The sequence below is a fragment of the Sturnira hondurensis genome, unplaced genomic scaffold (genome assembly GCF_014824575.4).
Source record: "Sturnira hondurensis isolate 20B ecotype Veracruz unplaced genomic scaffold, ASM1482457v3 Scaffold0023817, whole genome shotgun sequence".
Lineage (NCBI taxonomy): Eukaryota > Metazoa > Chordata > Mammalia > Chiroptera > Phyllostomidae > Sturnira > Sturnira hondurensis.
This window is the reverse complement of record NW_028096448.1, coordinates 7679954-7699404: the sequence shown is the minus strand read 5'-3', so window position 1 is coordinate 7699404 and position 19451 is coordinate 7679954. Positions and strand designations below refer to the sequence as shown.

General features: G+C 37.3%; 1 long non-coding RNA gene across 1 annotated transcript; it reads left to right on the top strand.

Moving 5' to 3' along the window:
- Window positions 1-1339: 1339 nt before the first annotated feature.
- On the top strand, window positions 1340-18699 carry LOC118981275 (uncharacterized). The gene is made up of 3 exons (XR_005065314.1): window positions 1340-1399; window positions 8627-8631; window positions 18689-18699. It is a non-coding gene; the product is annotated as an uncharacterized LOC118981275 (long non-coding RNA).
- The last annotated feature ends 752 nt before the right edge of the window (window positions 18700-19451 follow it).

Sequence of the window (19451 nt, the reverse complement as noted above, 5' to 3'; positions counted from 1 at the left end):
TATTTTGCAATGTGGTGAGTTTAAAAATCTGTGAAATAATCAAGAAGACTTTGATAGCTATTTTAAAGGTATATTATGATCTAGTTGTTGAGTATATAACTCCATTTTAAAATTTATGTATTTGTAATTCTATCTAGCCTAGCACACAGTTTAACTCAGATTAGATGAAATACTTGTACATTGAGGGCTTGATTTTAAAAGTTTGACACTATTATGCATGTCCAGCCTTTCTAACAAATTTTAGTTCTTTGAATATACTGCAGGGTTATTTTTATTTGCTTTTTAAATCCTGGGTCTTTGAGTATACTACTTCCTTTCTTTGAAATGCTCTTCTCTCCTTTTTTATCATTCACCTGGCTAAGCCTACCATCTACAGAAAACTCTTTCTAATGACTCAAATTTTTCTGTGCATTTCCTTATATATACCTCAGGGCNTTTCTGTCTTATATTCCCAGGCCTAGCACACAGTTTAACTCAGATTAGCTGAAATACTTGTACATTGAGGGCTTGATTTTAAAAGTTTGACACTATTATGCATGTCCAGCCTTTCTAACAAATTTTAGTTCTTTGAATATACTGCAGGGTTATTTTTATTTGCTTTTTAAATCCTGGGTCTTTGAGTATACTACTTCCTTTCTTTGAAATGCTCTTCTCTCCTTTTTTATCATTCACCTGGCTAAGCCTACCATCTACAGAAAACTCTTTCTAATGACTCAAATTTTTCTGTGCATTTCCTTATATATACCTCAGGGCAGCCTTTGCCACATTACAGTTTAATAACCTGCTCCATGAGGATAGATATTGCTTTCTGTTTACTGTTTTATCACTAGCAGATAACATAATACATGAAAATTCAACAAGTTCTTTTCAATTAATTAACTTAAATAAACATATTTAGCCATAGGAATGAACTATTTGTCTAATTGCCTATTTTGCATTCCTACCCCAGAATATCCAGGAATTAAGTGGAATGACTTTTAGACAAACCTAAAGAACAAGATAGTTTGTTATAAAAAAGAATGAATTATTCCAAAATAGATGTCCAGAGAAAAAGAAAGGATTTCTTTTGGTTTGGGAATGACTGGCTCATGAATAATGACATTAGCTAAGTTTGGCTTGTTTGCGGTTCATACCTCAATCATACAGCATGTTCCAGCAAATCTAAGATGGCATTAACTATAATATGCACTATTGTTTTATGTACCTTCAAAAAAGGAAAAGAAAACTGTTAATTATGCTATGACACAATGACTAAGAATTATCTACCATGACACAGACAATAGTATGGTGATTACCAGAGGGAAAGGGGAGTCGGTGGAGGTAAAGAGGGTATAGAGTAGATAAATGGGGAATGGAGGAGACCTGATTTGGGGTGATGAACGCACAACACAATGTACAGGTGACAAATTTTAGAATTGTACACCTGAAATCCACATAATTTTATTAAGCAATATCACCCCAATAATTCCATTTTTAAAAAATCTGGCTATGAAATAAAGAAGACAAAATGATTAAAAATAAAATAAATGCTGAATGAATGAACAAATGATCCCTTAAATGAATGGATAATTGTCATTCCTCGTGATCACCTCTTGGTATCATTTCACACTCCTGATCACTCTTCATTTCACACTCTCTTATGTCACTCTTCTGTCTTAGCACCCTTCATGGCCTCTACAGCCTCCACCTCCTCACCAGCTGTTTCTTATCTTTTCTCCATGTTCACCTTTTACTGCCTGCCCTTTAAATGTTGGTTTCCTTCAAGGTCTCATCTTCACTACCTTCTCTTACTATTTTAGTGAATAATTCTCCCTGGGGCAATTTTATTTATATCTCAGGTTTAACTTCTACCTATACATTTGTAGGCCCAGCCTGGACCTCTCCACTTCACGCTAGACCAACAGGGTGCTAGACCAGCTTGTACCAGCTCATAAGAATTGATTGTTAAATTTTCAGAAATTCTGTTAGCTAGTTATTAAGGACACCACTATTAAAATTTTGTGAATTTACAATTAAAATTATTAAAAACAAAGCTAATAAATACTGAAAAATCATTACTTCCTAACAACTTTGCTACATTTTTCAAATTGTATTTGTATGTTGGAAATAGACTTGACCCTTGAAAAACACAGGTTTAAACTATGTGGGTTTACTTATATGCAGATTTTTTTCAATAAACACTGTAAATGTAAAAAAAAGATATATCTATTATAAGATACACTTCAATTTCATATATTAAAATGTACAAAAGATGTATGCCTTAAACTCAATTAAATATGTTAGGTACAGCTTAGAAATGACAGGACCAAAGTTTTGCCACCCGAAGCTACATTTTGAGATACTAATTTTAACCTGTTTATTAAGAAACAAGAGACTCAGAAAGAAACTTCAACTACTCCCTCTTTTCTGCCCAAGAGATTCAGGCAGAAAAACCTGTTGTGGAAAGGAAACCTTGAATTAATCACCTTAAAAATCTTCACCATACCATTAATAAGGAAGACTTCAAGCATGTTAGCTGGGTACTCCCTGTGTCCCTATTGTTTTTGAGTTGCTCAGCAAGAATTTTTCTGACAGTATATTCTGTTCTTATTTCAACTACCTGTGAATCACCCATTTGTGCTTCTGAAATTGAATACTCTGTCCTTTCTTCTTCATCTAAAAATGTCTCATATCTCCAGTGTTGCTTGCCTCACTGTCTTTGGAATTTTCATGCTTATATGAACTCCCTATGTACATATATTAAAACTTTGATTTCCTCCTGTTAATCTGTCTCTGTTAATTTATTATCCTAGCCTGAAGAACTTAGAAAGTGGAGGAAAAGTATTAATAAGATTTTAGTTCCCACAAAATCATAGATTGGGAAAGAACCCAAGACTTTACCTATTCTAATCTTCATCAGTTTACAAGTGAACTGAAAACCCAAAGAGTTTATCCACAGAGCCACAGAAATCAAGCAAGTACGTCAACCCCAGCAATGAGATGGGCTGGTTTGTTTCAGTGTTACCATTTCACAATTCTGTACACTAATATTAATATTTAAAAAGGGACCAAAGGGAAATGTATGTCACCATCAAATGACAGATGTCTCCTTTTTATATGAGAAATAGCTACATTTTCTCAACAAATACATTATTTTATAATTCCTATTTTCAAACACCTGAATCATGTTACCTACTCACAGTGAACCCAGGATTTTCCCAGAAAGAGAGGTCTGAATCCAGTTTTTGGTAGACTAGGTACTACCAAATGAGATGCATGTATATCTAAAGGTATATCAGATTTCTTTTTCTTCTGCTATTTGAAAAGCTTTCACTTAATCAAAAACCATTCTCATGGTGTTAGGATATGCAGTATTTCACATGAAGAGTAAATCAAATTTGCCATAATTATGGTAAAATTTTAATTCACTATTTTGATGACAATTTAAACATGGTTTCTTTCATTAAGTAAATTCTAGCCTCCTTGCCACATAGTGCTGTAAGTTTTGTTTTAAAAGCCACTTACTCCCTTTCTCTGTCCTTCATTTGCTCCTTTTTTTAGCAATTGAAAAACCCCACCTTAGCTCCACACCCTCTCAAATTCCCCGACCTACCTGGAACCTCAGGCCCTCCTTTCATTTCCCTGCTTATAACAAAAGTATCTTCATTTTTTCTGGAACTCACGCAGAAGAAACATTTTAAGTTCAACTACATAATTAGACACCTACTTCCTATTTCACTCTAAGGGAAAAAACCCCGATCGACTAAAAAGTCACCACATTGTTGTCAGCAGAATTGTAAATGTGAAAGCCTTGTTATAACCTTTTTCTTCAACTCTCTGTTTTTGATGTGGGGAATGACACAATTAAGGGAATTTGTGGCTTGTATTAGAAAATGCCACCAGATACATGAAGGTACATTTAATTGAATAAGTCATTGTGAATGCATTCAGTATCTGAGTGACATGCCGAAAGGAGCCACAAGCATGAAGGGGTGTGTGGTTCTATTACAAAGGATGTAGAAAATCTTTTATAAAACAACAAAATAACCTTCTTGATTAAGTAACATATAATGAACAATGCTTCTCTCCAGATCAGGAAACAGGATGTATGCCTTAAAACAAAGGCCCATGTTGTCATGTTTGCCATAAATTGCTAAGAGCTTTTTGTTTTCTTAGGTTATTACAGGAACTGGCTGTTCTAGATCCTGCCTGGGCCCAGGGCAGCCTGACCATAAGAACGTAGCCTACTGACATTACCAGTTCCCATATGCTGACATTAAAGATCCATATTGGGACCAGCAAGGACACTGCCTGTATGTCCACAGGCCCCTCCCCCTGATCTGTTTGTTCTCCTGTCCTGCTTCTTTCTGATTAGAAACCCCAGTCTGCATGGAGAGGTCAAGATGGTTTTTCAGGACAGGAGTCCACCATCTTCTCAGGTCTCTGGCACCGGAATACATCACATCCCTTCACACCAGCACCTGTCTTATGCATTTGGCTTTCATGGTAGTAGGTGACTGAGCCTGCCACTGCCTCTTACCACAGACCTGCGAGGTGCCTGGAGGAATGTGTTCACAGCCAGGCTCACAGTGTGGGCACCATTTGGGAGGATGGTCAGGGGCTGCCAACTGATGAATGACTCACCCAAGCAAGTAAAGACAAAGCCTCTCTTGGCAGATGCAATTCCCAGTTGCATCATCATATTCACTCTGCAGAAAACACTCTTTGCTGAGAAAGGATGAGAGGAAACTGTGTGGTGGTCGGAAGTGAGTGTCTCTGGAATGTGCTGCAAATTATTTGGAACTGAAATCAGTCAAAACCCAACAAACCCAAAAAGAGATTTTTACTTCCCCCTTTTCTGAGATTCAAATAGAAAACCTGCTTCAGGAAGGGAACCTTAGCATAATTACCTTAAGCATTTCCACACTAACATTAGGAAAACTCCAAACATGTTTACTAGGTACCTGCTGTGTCTCATTGTTTCTGGGTTGCCTAGTGAACACGGACCTGCCATATGTGTGTTCTGATCTTGCTCAACTACCTGCAAATTGGGCATCCTCACTTTTTTTTTAAAGAGAAGATTTTTTTAAAAGATTTTATTTATTTATCTTTAAAGGGGAAGGAGAGACGGAGAGAAACATCAATGTATGGTTGCCTTTCGTGGGTTCCCTGCTGGGAGTTGGCCTGCAGGGTACCGGCCTGCAACCCAGGCATGTGCCCTGACTGGATATCGAATCGCGATCCTCTGGTTCGCAGGCCCTTGCTCAATCCACTGAGCTACACCAGCCAGGGCTGGCATCCTCACTTTTGACATCTAAGACACTTGTGCTGTTCCACCCTTTTCTTCTTCACCCAAAATGACATATATACCCAGTTTCCCCTCTTTGTCTTCAGAATTTCCATGCTTATATGCATTCCCATGCAAATGCATTATAAAATTTTATTTTCTCCTGTTAATGTGCTATTTTTTTCAATTATTCAACTAACCAGAAGAACTAAAGGGAGAAGAGGAAAGTTTCCTTGATCCCTACAAAATCATGATTTTATTGAAGAATGTCTTTCTGACAAAACAACTTCAATATTCTCAACTAATTCTTGTTGTTTATAAAGATTGGCACCCCTACACAATGAACATGTATGCACATACATACAAAACTAATTTTAATTGATAAAGAGCTCTTTGTGAAGCCAAAGTTGACCCCTGAGCAAGACTGGGATTCAGCAGAATTTGAATTGCCATTCTCTGCTTCTGCTAATGCCACCTTTCTCCTCCTTGTCTCATCCCGAAGCATCTTGTTCATCTTTCTGACAGGTTTACACTTCTCCCTATGAGTGTGTTAACTAATAACTAAGTATTCTTAAAGTACTGCATATTTCAAGTAATTTTAATGGTAGGTAAAATATCTCCCAAGGCTGAAAGCAATTCAATGTGAAATGTGAACTTGGCAACTGGGAATTTGAGAAAAATCTTGTCATTTTGAAACCAAGGGTTTTTATTTCTTTGATTAAATTTATCTTTAAATCCTAACTCTAGAGATCATTTCTCTCTCTCTCTCTCTCTCTCTCTCTCTCTCTCTCTCTCTGCCTCTCCAGATCTCATGAACCTGTCTTCTACCCTGGATAATTAACAACCTCTGAGGCAGCAGAAGACAAAATAGCCCAGACCTGACTAATTGTAACAAGGTCTGGACCTCTGGCAGGCTAAAGAAACATTGCGACCTAAGTTATCCTTCAGTTCCTTCAGATTCTGTTCCAAAAGTGGACAGAATCCCTGGCTACTTGTCCATGAAACCAGGCAGAGGGATGCCAGAGCAGGCTTCAGAGCTGTCTTCAAGGTGTGAAGAAATGATGTATACTTCTTATCTCACTTCTGATCAATCAGTTCCTAGCAGGTTCTCGAACCCCTAAACCATGATGTCTTGTGATTTTGTCTTTTACAGTCTGTATTCCTACATGCAATCATGGAGTCAAGTCTTTGGAGCATGAGGTCCCCATGTCCAGATCGGCCAATTCCTTAATTAACCTTTCTATGCAGCAAACTCCTGCCAGTACATTTCTTTGGGCCAGTGTATGCAGGCAGACAGACTCAAGTTTTGGAGCTTGGTAACAGTCTCTTGGCCTTTTCAGGTGCTTGATGGCCAAAACATGCCTATTTTATATAACAATTTCTGCTACCAAAGGTATTATCCATAAATATATTTTTAAAAAATATGAGAGCTGAAAACGTTCTTAACAGTTATGTCAAATCATCTCCACACTTTCTAGATTTGGAAACTGAGGCCCAGTGAAGTAAGAGAGCTGTTGCCAGAGGTAACAGAAATCAGTTTTTCAGGGTAGTGGTTCCCAGAAATCCTGTCTTGGGAAAACTAAGAGTACTTAGTTAGAGGCCCTGAATTTTTGGCACTTAGCAGGTTATATAAGGTAACATATATCATTTGGGGAGGCTGAAAGAATATACCTAGCTTATAGAACGCTGTATTTGATGGCGTATCTAAACTCAACCAGTTTATTTCTATCAGCAGGTCAATTATTACTTTTAAAATGTCTTTCAATGTAATCTTTTGAACACACAAAGCCCCAAAAGTGTTGGACACTCCTGTAGCAGAAAAAAATTGTCTACACCAGCCTTCTAGATGAGACGGTTTTGGTAAAATCTTTTGGACTGTTTGCTTTTAGCACTATGGCTGACGAGGTGCTCTGAAGACCTCCTGCTACTATAGCTTATACAGACAGTCTTCAAAATGCTACTGTTTGCATTGGGGTTGAGTTGGTAGAGATTTTCAGATTCTCCTGATGTTGGTTGTTGGTTGGAGGCCTCAGTTCCTCTCCATGTGGGCCTCCTCACAGGCCAGATAAACATCCTCAGGATACGGCAGGTGATTTTCCCCAGAGCAAACAGTCCAAGAGACAGCAAGTCAGACAGAAGCTATTCTATTTATGTGCTAAACTCACATGAAAAAGTAGGCAAATTTATTTGTAATCTTAAGGCAAAGAAGGCTAACCAGGTAAAAGGGATTTACCACCCTGAAGCTGCCTTTTGGGATTCAGAAAGAATCAGAAAGAATTCAGAAAAGATTCAGAAAGAATCTTTTACCATCCTCCTTCTTGCCTAAGATATTCAGATGGTAAGGCCTAGAAAGGAATCTTAGCCTAATTCGAATCAAGTACGGGAAAGAGGAGGCAAGGCTTCAGGCAAGGGCTTCTTTCTTAACCGAATACTCCCTGTGCCCCGTTGTTTTTGACTTGCCTAGAAAGAATACATCTCTCTTGAGTGTTCTGTTCTTCAAGTACTGCAAATCACCCATTTGCACTCTTGGAATATAAAACTCCATTCCCCATTTTTTCTATGTCCAAAATGTCATATGTACTGGTAATTAATGTTGAGTCACTGTCTTTAGAATGTTTCGTGTTCATGTAAATTCCCCATGTGCATGTGTTAAAAATTTTATTTTCTCTTATTAATCTGTCTCATGTTAGCTTGATTATTAGCTCAGCTAGAAGAACTTAGAAGGTGGGAAAAAAGTATTCTTTTCTTAGCCCTCATACATTAAAAATATTTTTAGTTATATTAAAATTAAGAAATTATGTTTATAAAAAAGCATTATAGATAGAATGAAAAACACAAATGAAAAACTAGGAGAGGTATTTATAACTCACTTAATAATGAATAGATTACTATCCAGAACACATAAATAATTTCTCTAAATCAATAAGACAGACAACCCAATAGAAAACAAGGCAAAGACCAAAATATAAGCACTTAACAGAGGAAGAAACAAGTGTGGCTGATGCACATGTAAGAAGGTTCTCAACCTAGTTAATAATTAAGGAAATACAAATTACAACCATAATGAGACGCAATTTTACACCTATTTAGTTATCTCAAATTAAAAGATCTGACAACACCAAGCTTAGAGAGGAAATGAATCAATGAGAAAGCTAGGAACCCTCAATTGTTATAATTACTTTGGCAAACCATTTGACATTCTATTATAAATGTGAAGATTCATACACCTGATCTCTACCCAGCAGTTGTATTTCTAAGTCAGTGATTTTGACCGCTAGAGAACATTTGGCAATATCTAGAGACATTTTTGGTTGTCGCAACTGGGGAACCCTACTGTCATCTAGTGCGTAGAGATCAGAGATGCTGTTATGTTGCAATACACAAGGCACCCCCCCACAACAAAGAATTATTTAGCTCCAAATGTCAATAGTGCTGAAGTCAAGAAACCCTCCCCCAGATATAAACCCAAAATATATATATGTGCACCAGAAGATACAGGAGAATATATTTGTACAACACAAACTGGAGGCAATACGTCCCCTTCGACAAGCAAATAGGCAAGTCAATTGTGACAGTTATTCAGTGAAATATACATAATTGAACTACAGCTACAGACAACAACATGAGTGAACTTTATGATGTGATGGGAAGTGAAAAAGAGTAATTCTCATAAGAAGATATTCAATGTGATTTATTGAATTTAATGCTCAAAAACAAGCAAAACTGAAAAATGTTATTTAAGCATACCTATAAACATATAATTAAACTATAAAAACAAGCTAGGCAATGATAACAAATAATTCAAAGTACTGGTTACCTTTGCGCAAGACAAGGGAAAATTATGGGGTGGTGGGGAGAGAGAAACAGAGGGAAGTTATATGACCATGTTTGAACTCTTGGATTGGATAATGGGTTCACAGTTGTTCAATATATATATATACATATACATATACATATACATATACATATACATATACATACACACATATAAATATATGTTATAAATACTCTTTTGTACAAAATCCATTAAAATATAAACACATTTAAAAAATCATTGAAGACAGAAGTTTTTGGATGGTTTGTACAATATGACCACACAAATCATTTCTTGGAATTAGAGCAACCAGCTCACTCATCCTTTTTTAAAGAGGAGATGCTATTTTTGTGTTAGTGTCAGTCTTGAAGCAGAGTGTAATTTGTCCAATGTGTTCCTTCCTCGCAGCCTTCTAGAATGGCAGCCCCCACACAAATATTGTTGGCCTAAACCCAACACCTTTAAGCTCTGTTAGCAATAAACACAGGGCAAATAGAAGATAACATGGAAATCACAAAGACATTTTTTCCTCTGTACGCTATAGTCATACACTATAGAGGCACAATATCATTACGTAATGACACGAGAAAGTGGCTTTCGTTGCCCCTCAAGGAAAACCTGGATTCCTTTTAAAATTAAAAATTTCAAAATAGAGGCATACCTTGGAAATTTCATGGCTTTCGTTCTATGCCTCTACACTAAAGTGAATGTTGCAATAAAGCAAGTCACACAGATTTTTTGGTTTCCCAGTGCTTATAAAAGTTATGTTTGCACTATCCTGTAGTCTATTATAAAATTTATGTTTGCACTATCCTGTGCCTGTAGGCATTATATGTGGCTCTTCCTTTCACCTGAACTCTTAGAGGCCATTATAGGGTTATTGATTGCCCAATTCCAATATTGTGGTGTCTCAGGGAATAGGGGAGCCTGAGGAGAGGGAGAGAGATAGGGGAGTGGAACAGTCAAAACACACACATTTACAACATTTTTTAAATTTAATTATAGTTGGCATACAACATTTTATTAGCTTCAAGTGTACAATGTAGTGATTAAACATTTATATACCTTATATGTGATCACCACAATATGTCTAGTTACCCTCTGTCTCAGTGCAAAGTTATTACAATATCACAGACTATATTCCCTGTGCTGTACACCACATCCCTGTGGCTTATTTATTTCATGACTTGGAGTTAGTACTTCTTATCCCCCTACACCTTTTTACTTATTCCACCACATGCATACACTCTGGAAAATATCAGTTTGCTCTGTATATCTATGAGTCTGTTTCTGTTTTGTTTTATAGTTTGCTTTTTATTTTAGACTCTACATACATGTGAAATCATAGAGTATTTGTCTATCTCTGTCTGACTATTTTCCTTAACATAATACCCTCAAGGTCCATCCAAGTTGTCCCAAATGGCAAGATTTCACACATCATTATTGCTGATCACTGATCACAGATAACCATATTGATTAGGCCAATCAATAACCCTAGAGTAGCCTCTTAGAGTTCAAGTGAAAGGAAGAGTCACACATCTATTCCACACTTTACAGAATACAGGATAGTACCAACACAATACATATAATAACAATGAAAAAGTTTGAAGTATTAAGAGAATTACCAAAATGTGATACAGAGACACCAAACGAGCAAGTGCTGTTAGAAAAATGGCAGCAATAGATGCCCAGGATGGCCACAATGCTCCAATTTATAAAAAACACAGTATCTGTGAAGCACAAAAAAGCAAAGTGCATTAAAATGAGGTGTGCCTATAATGTGCCTTCAAAACTTAGGTGGAAAATTCAGTTAGCCCAGATGATTTCAAGGACCATGACCACCTACCAGTTTTAAGCAAAATTATAAAGATTTCCTTCCTTTTTTACTTTATTTTTCTTTTCTTTTATTATAACCAGGCTTTCCAAGTACCAAGCTGCCCCCTTGTTCCTGTTCTCAGCTGACTTTCAAATAATCTCTGCTAGAGTGTTAATTGAAAGTACGGTATTAACTGATTATAGCTTAGCATGATCCCTCCTGGGATGGTTTTTATTTTCGTAGGGGACTCATAAAGGTTGGTATTGCTAGCAGGGAGTGAAGGCTGAGGGGTGACCTTCTGGAGGCTGACGCCGACTCTAACACCTGAAGAAGCAAATAAAGAATATTTGTTATACAGCCTCGGAAAGGTTGGCAAAACCTTGCTTCAGGCCCTATTTAAACATCCAGCCTCGGTCTACTACTTTTAGAACAGAGCTGCAGTAAAACCTCTTACTTTCTTGACCCAGGAGGAAATATTTTATAAATTATACTGTAGAGAATCATTTGGTCAACATTTAGACATGAAATACCCTGAAGAGTGAGAAAGTTAAGGAAAAAATAGATTCGGGGAAAGCACAAAAGCCAAAATTAATCAATAAAGTGCTTAGCAGTATCAAGAGAAGGTTTTCAAGTGTCCAAGCAAAAATGTCAAGAGTATTTCAATAAAACCCCAAAGATTTAAAGTTGAAGCATGTGTGGGGGGGATGTGGGGGAGGGTACGGGGGGTGGGTGGGAAGGAGTAGAGAAGTTTCCTGAACACAATACAAGAGTATAGGATGTGTATATTTAAATATTCACAAAATTGTTCCACAACCGACCTGCTGCACAGCATACTTGATACTAGTAACTGCTCCACCTGATAAGTACCGGTATCAGCCCTTTATAAAAGGCATGTTTCTGAGCCAGAGGGTAAACGTGCAGTATTGGTTCTTAAGCTTCACTGTGCATAGTCACCTAACTGTTTTTATGTAAAATGAAGATTCCTGGACCCCCACTAAGGCAATTCTCATTCAGCAGTTCCACCTCATGGCCCAGGAGTCTGGCTTCAGAGCATTCCAGTTGAGTCTAATGCATTCAAAGGGTTGAAGCAAAACAGGCTTTAGAAAGCTGAACCTAAGGTTTGTAACTAATATTTGTTAGGCCCCCTCTTACTGGTTGGCCAAAAAGTCTGCACAGTTTTTTCCGTGAAATAAAAGATAGATTTTTTTTTAATTTTCACCAATAACTTTATTGATTTGGATATTTTGAGTATGTCAGCTATCTTCCACTATTGGCTTCTAGTGGGTAGAGGCCAGAGATGCTGCTCAACATCTCCTGATGCATAAGACAGCCTCACAGCAAAGAATTATTTGGCCAACCTGTCAATAGTACCAAGAAACTTTGCAAACCACTTTTGATACATTTGATCAGTCACAGTACCTTTTCCATATGCTGCACAAAGTTTTCTTGGCATTTCAGTTGTGTTTTTACCTTCCTTGAAATAATAAAGCATAATATACCAAAAATTTTGGCATATTTTCTTCCATTTTTAAAATTAAAATGGCTGCACAAAAATTTACCAATTTGAATAAAATTTTAAATGCATGCAGATATGACAGCTGTCACAATACAATCTAACAAAATTCTTTTGAATGGAGTTAAGGGCAACCAAGCACTACTAGAACCACCATATGGAAAAAACTAGACCAACTTTTTAGTCAACCCAATACATCCTCTCAGAGCAGCTTTTACTCCAGCATTGCTGCAGAAACCAGCTTTACTGGAGTAAAACCTGAGATACCCCCTCCCCCTCAGTGGTGACACCACACATTTCCAGTGGACTGTCCTAGGTCTCCTCTGATGTGGCAGCATAAGGCTTCTGCAGGAACCTAGCCTCTACTCACTCAGGCACAAAACTGGACATGTGAGGGAGGTCAATACCCCCAGCAGGTTCCTTGACCAATGGAGGCAGGTTCCAGTAAGTAAATGTTCCCAGTTTCCCACTCCTTGCGTGGAAAATTGGCTAAAGCTCATTTTGTCTAATTTCCCAGAGGTTTCCAGTAGGAATGAACCCCAATCACCTACAAGGATGACCAAGTATACATAATACATCTTTGTATTGGCTTTCCCTTGCTTCCCTTCCTTCCTTCCTTTCTTCCTTCCTTCCTTCCTTCCTTCCTTCCTTCCTTCCTTCCTTCCTTCCTTCCTTCCTTCCTTCCTTCCTTCCTTTCTTCCTTCCTTCCTTCCTTCCTTCCCAGACATCAATCCTATTCCCTGGGACTCTATCCAAAAGTCAGATTCCTACATGTGTGCCCTTGCTGCAGACTCTGGTTTTGGGAGAGCACTCAAGCTGAGGATGCGTTCTGTGAAGGGTAGCCTGAGGGACTGGGGTGGAAACAGAGGAGGAGAGGATGAAGGAGGCAGGAAGTGATGGAGCCCTGGCTGCTGCATTCAGAGTGAGCACACTTTGATTTCTTTGCATATTACACTTTCCTTGTTTTATTTCTCTCAAAAAAATAAGGTCTTAGAGCTAAAAGTATTTGGAAGAAAAACATTCTAAATAGAAAAAATTTAACTCTTGGAGCCACGGGTCTGAATGTCACTATTAGTACAACATGAAAGGAAGTGTGTAATACCCCAAACACGAGTGTTCTTGTCTCCGTGACAGAGTTGTTGAAAGAATAGAATACGTTAGAATTAGCTGATACTATAACACAAAACTGATAGCAGTGAGCCCTGTGGCCCAAACTAAGTTCCTTTATCCTTACAATAGTCATTAGGCTCTTGTTCTACTGCATGAGCTTACTCATATCAATGAGCAATTCAACAAAAACCCTAGAGTTAATAGTTAGAAATCTTAGGATGTTTATTGCAAAATTTGTCTTCATAAGTTGATGCTGCATCAACATGAGTCTTTAGTTTATAATCACTGGTGAAAGGAAAGGAGAAAGAAAAGGACAAGAATTTCTCAGTAAAAAAAGACATATGATTAGATGACTTCTATGACCTGCCTGTGATACAAGTACCCCTTTAACTCACTTTCATTCTGTCTTTTCCTTCATAGATTCTGTTTTTGGTTACCTGGTATGCAGCTGTTGTCTCTGCACTTTCCTCACTGGAACACTAGGTATCTTCCTAGATTTCTAAATGAGTTCTTGAAAGTGCAATATAGAAATAAACCAGGCGTTTATTTTACCATACACTCTAATGCCACATTGCTGGATCCACAAACATCTCCTTGCTCCAAATTTTGCTCTGCGGGAAAAACACAAACCAACAAAACAGAACCAAAACAATAAAAAACCTATTATGCTGCACACACCACATCCGTATTTTTAAATACTGAAGTATAACATACATATAAAAAGGTACAGAAATCTTAATTGTACAGCTTGAAACATTTTTACAAAGTACATTTTCCCAGCTAAGCAGCCACCAGGCCCAGGAATGGAAGGTTACCAGCCCCTGAATAGCCTCCTTATGTCACTGCCAGGCATCCCTTCAGGCCCAAAGACAACTCACATACTGACTTCTAATATCACCAGCTGATTTTACTGGTTTCTGAAGTTCATATAAATTGAACTCCATTTTGTACTCAGATGTGTCTGGTTTCTTTTGTGTGATATTGGCAGATTTATCCATGGCATTGCTTATAAGAGTAGTTCATGTCCATCGCTGTATATAGCATTCAGTTAAATAAATACAAAATAATTTATTCACTCTACTGTGGACAGAAATTTGGACTGCTTCCAGATTTTTCCTATTATGAAGAGTGCTTGCTATGAACATTTTTGTATGTGTCTTTAAGCTCACTGTTTGCATTTCTGTGGGAAATATACTTAAAGTGAAGTCCCTGAGTATATATGTACAGCTGTGTGGCAAAATGTTTTTCAAAGGAATTTGGAAATTAACAAGACAATTTAAAATTTATATGTTAATACACAGGGCCAAGAATAGCCAAGACATTCTGGTGGGAGGTGGGGGACCCACCAAAGGGGAATGGCTCACAGTACCAAGTCTGACACATTATAAAAATACAGTGATTAAGAGTGTGGTACCATCACAATAGTCAAATAAATGATGGAATATATTATAGAGTATATTCTATATACTCTATATACTCTATATGCTCTATAGAGTATATTCTATATACTCTATATACTCTATATTCTATATACTCTATATACTCTATACTCTATATCTTCTCAGAAGGAGATAGAAAGATAATTGATAGATAGATAGATAGATAGATATTTGACTTGGTATCAAGGTGACCCTCTTGAGCATTGTGGAAAGGATACAATTTGTTATATCTTTTCAACAAATTGTGGTAGGTCAGTATTACATGCATTTTGGAATGAATCTTATTTCCTATATTACACCATATGTAAAATCAATTCCACATTCTACCTGAGGCTTTCAGTCTTTACCAGGTATATGCTTCATTGAAAGGAAATAAAGTTCTAAAGCCTAATCAGTTGTATATGTCTTTTAATAACCTTTATTTTCTTTTGCATTAAAATTGATATTAGTATCTTAAATAATCTTCTTTAGTGAGATTTACATTTAATATTTGTATGTTTGGGGGAAATTTATTTTCCTCTCTCCCCTTCTTCCCCTGTTCCTCTCTGTTTCCTCCTTGACTTTCTGTTCTCCCACCACCAATCCTTTCATTTGCTCAACAACATGCAGAGTCAAAAAATCAGAAGCCAACACACCAAATCTGACCCAGAGAACTACTTATAAACAAATCATGTTGAAAAAAAAAAGCCCATTGTCAACATGACTGTAAGATCTTTACAAAAACCCAATTATGAGGCATCTCTTGAAAATTTGGCCCATATGACAATCCGAGGCCAGCAGTGACGACGCCTACTGAATTTTGTGAAGCACTTGCCTGCTTTACATGGGGCAGTTCTCTCATCACCTTCACCTCACTGTGCCTGCTTTACCTGTATGCATTATTACCTGCCTGACCCTGTTACCACTGGTGTTTGAATAGAATAGTGAGATTTAAAACACGTTTCTAAATAATTAGGGATGCACAAATGTCAATATTGTTTTCTATTTATATACAGTTTTCAGTGTTCTACATATGGTAACTAAAATGATTTTTTTCTTCTTTTTTAACTTTTTGACAAATCCCTTCTTGTTTTCACAGGAACATTAGCTCAAATTTGCAGATACTATGTGCTGCAGATAAAATCATCACATTTAAAACCATATGTCACAGTGAACTATTCAACAGGTGTCAAGCCTTTTCTACTCGCAGATCTTTAAAGATATAATTTTATGCTCAGTTAAGATGGAAAAGAACATTAGGCTTGAAGAGAAACCTGTTTACTGTGGATGCATTTTGCTAAATTATTTCACCAAATTACTAGGTAAAGAGACATTAGCATAGTACATTAAAAGACATTTTCAACTTATATATGTCTTCCTCCATATTAATTATCTGCTAGGAATTAAAATTTTGATAGCAGCAGGATCAGGAGGATACTTGAAAAAATCTGCCTCCTGCTTACTTACACATTCACATTGACTCTTTTACAGTTGTGGTAAGAATCTCAATTCATAAAATGGCTTGGAATCATTTAACAATTCATGGGTATTCTTGTTCTGTTTCAGGCCATCATTATGTTATAATTATAGGAAGACATAGAGTATATTAAGACATAGAGTATACTATTTCACCAAGGTAAAAAAATCAACTTGAGTTTTACAAAATAAGTAGTTCATAACTCCAAAAAGTCCTTCAGGAATGAAATGTATTTTACTATAACTATTCTTCACTCCCATACAAGGTATTTGTACATTCTTTTCAGATACAGAAGCGCATAATGGGAATTTGTGTTTTGTTTTAAGAAAATATGACTCCAAGGACCCTACTCTCATACACAAAACAACTGAATGACAACCAAACTGAATTCAGATCACAGCCTTGCACAATTGGCTTAATTCAGCTCTGTGTGTACATATAGGCATGTACATGGATGTGTAGAATGCACATATACACATGCACATAACTTTGTCCATTTTAAGTGAATATTAAAAGACAGATAGAAAATATACAAATGTAAAAGCAACCATAGATGCTTTCATGAAAAAATGTTCTGCTTCAGTGGTGACCAAAACCCCAGCACCACTTAACCAATCTAAGTCTTGAAAACAAGTGACACTAAAATTGCAATGTTCTACATAAAATATTTACAATGGTAGGGTGCAAAAAGAACTAATGGTCAGTTTGTCATCTATACATACAAATCTCATGTAAGGCAATTGCTAACTTAGGCATGCAGACTCACATATTGTTTCCATTGCCATTAAGATCGAATCACTTTCGGGACTGAGAGCTCGCCTCCAGCTTTGCACTTTGCCCATCCTTTCCACTCCACTCCCAGACCCCTTTCTCTCCTCCACCTTGCTCCAGTTGTTTATTTTGAGCTCTAATATCATAAAGTATGATGACCACTGTTCTTTTCCCCACACCCCATCTCTGCCTTTTCTATTGCCCAGTACGCTGACTGAGAAGGGGGGAAAAAGGTGTTAACCCTGATGCTGTGGAAGAGAGATAGGAAACAAAAGAGATAAGGAAGAAAACCTTTATAAGCTTCTGACAGTCCATTATCAGCCGCAAATTCCTTCCTTTCATAAAAACTTAGTTTTGAGTCTATTCCTTAAAATCCTCTAGCCCTTAAACACCTTTAAAGCCCTTCTAAATTTCCCTCTATCTGGCCACTGCATCTATCTTAAAAACTGCTCTTCGATGTTCAGTAGCCATATGTCTCTCCAGCTCCCAACTGGATCCCATCAGCTAATTCTCCATCTTTTTTGACCTAGAAATTCTTACCAAGTCTTCTGAATTTACAAACTTGCTTTGCAATTTTCATAAGTCTAATCAATAAATACTTAACATGTTTCAAATACAAAATATCGTGAAAATTTTCTCTTATCCTGGCACTATAATAAATCCAAAATAAAATTCCAGATGAATCAGTAGTCAGCTACTCTGCTCTTAGTTCTGGGTCACCGATGTTGCCGGGGAATTTGTGTAACGTTTTAGAGTGGGAGCCCTACAAATTTGTGAATTTCAGCCTCGTAGGATATCAAAAGCTGCACAGCAAACCTCCTTCTTGACTTCAGTCAGTTTTCCTGTTTTCTCAAGTCTTTCCAATTTTCTTGTCATTACACTTCAAGTGTGTAGATGATAGATAGATAGATAGATGATAGATAATCTGAATCCAGTCAGATCTCTTTCCCTCCTGTGTTCCCCAAATATACATCTCTCTTCCTTCTTTTTTTAAAAATCAACATTGCAACATAAATTATGCTGTGTATTGTATTTCTGTCTCCATGGAGACCATACAAATCTAATTTTCCTGTTCTGTCCTATACTTCATTCTCTTTGCTGGTTTCTATACTTTAGCTGACAGAAACTGTGGTTTAATAAAAACATATATTTGATCTTTGTCTTATTTTCCTGGCTAGAGCTTCTAAAACCTTTGAAATTTTCTGAGTGATAGGAGCGTCTTTTGTCATTCATAATGGTCTCTTGTGATCACACCTGAGTCTTTGCTAGTGAGGTGACTCAGGATGAGGCCTTTCCAGAGTCTCAGGATTGTGACAGATTATCAGAAAGATCAAACATGTGCTTACAATGTGGCAACTCTCATCCCCAATCCACAGCAGCCCACCTTGCTGGGTGGGGAGAAGGGTGGGCCAGAGATTGGTTATAAAAACTTAAATAATGAGATTCAAAGAGCTTCTGGATTGGTGAACAGGTAAAAGGGTTAGGAGGGTGTCCTGCCCAGAGACAGCATGGAAATTGTGCTCCCATCCTCACTATACCTTGCCCTATGCATCTCTTCTCATTTACTATTCCCGAGTTCAACCTTTTGTAACAATCCAGTAAACAAGGAAAGTGTTTTCCTGAGCTCTGAAAAGCTTTCTAATAAATGGTCAAATCTGAACAAGAGAGGGGTCATGAAGAGCCTTGATTTTATAGCCACATTGGACAGAAGTGCAGGTAGGTGAGGGCCATCCTGGAAACTTATGGAGTCTGATGTTAACACCAGGTAGTGTCAGAATAGGATTGAATTTTTGGATACCAGTTAATGTAAAGAGTCAGAGATACACTTCATCTCTAGCAATCTCTCAAGTTAGTTTTTTTCTTTTTTATTGTTCTCTTCTCTTCTCTTCTCTTCTCTCTCTTCTCTTCTCTTCTCTTCTCTTCCCTTTAACCGTGCAACTTCTTGAAAGTCACATCCACAATAAATATTAGCCATTTCTTTCCTCCCCTTTGAAAAAAATCTTTCCTTTCCTTCCCTCTCCTCTCCTCTTCTCCACTTCTCCCAATCTCTCAATGCACATTTGTGTCCCTAGGACCACTTATGACTTTCATTAAAGCTCCAAGTTTGTATTACTATCTGCCTACTAGACTTCTCCAGCTGGAGATTTTAAAGTCATCTCAAACTCAGCACATCTGAAACTAGATTTATTATCTCCCCTTTGCTAGTGATCTCCCCTTCTGCTATTGCCCAACCAAGTTAAAAGCATCACCTAGATTAATTACCCTC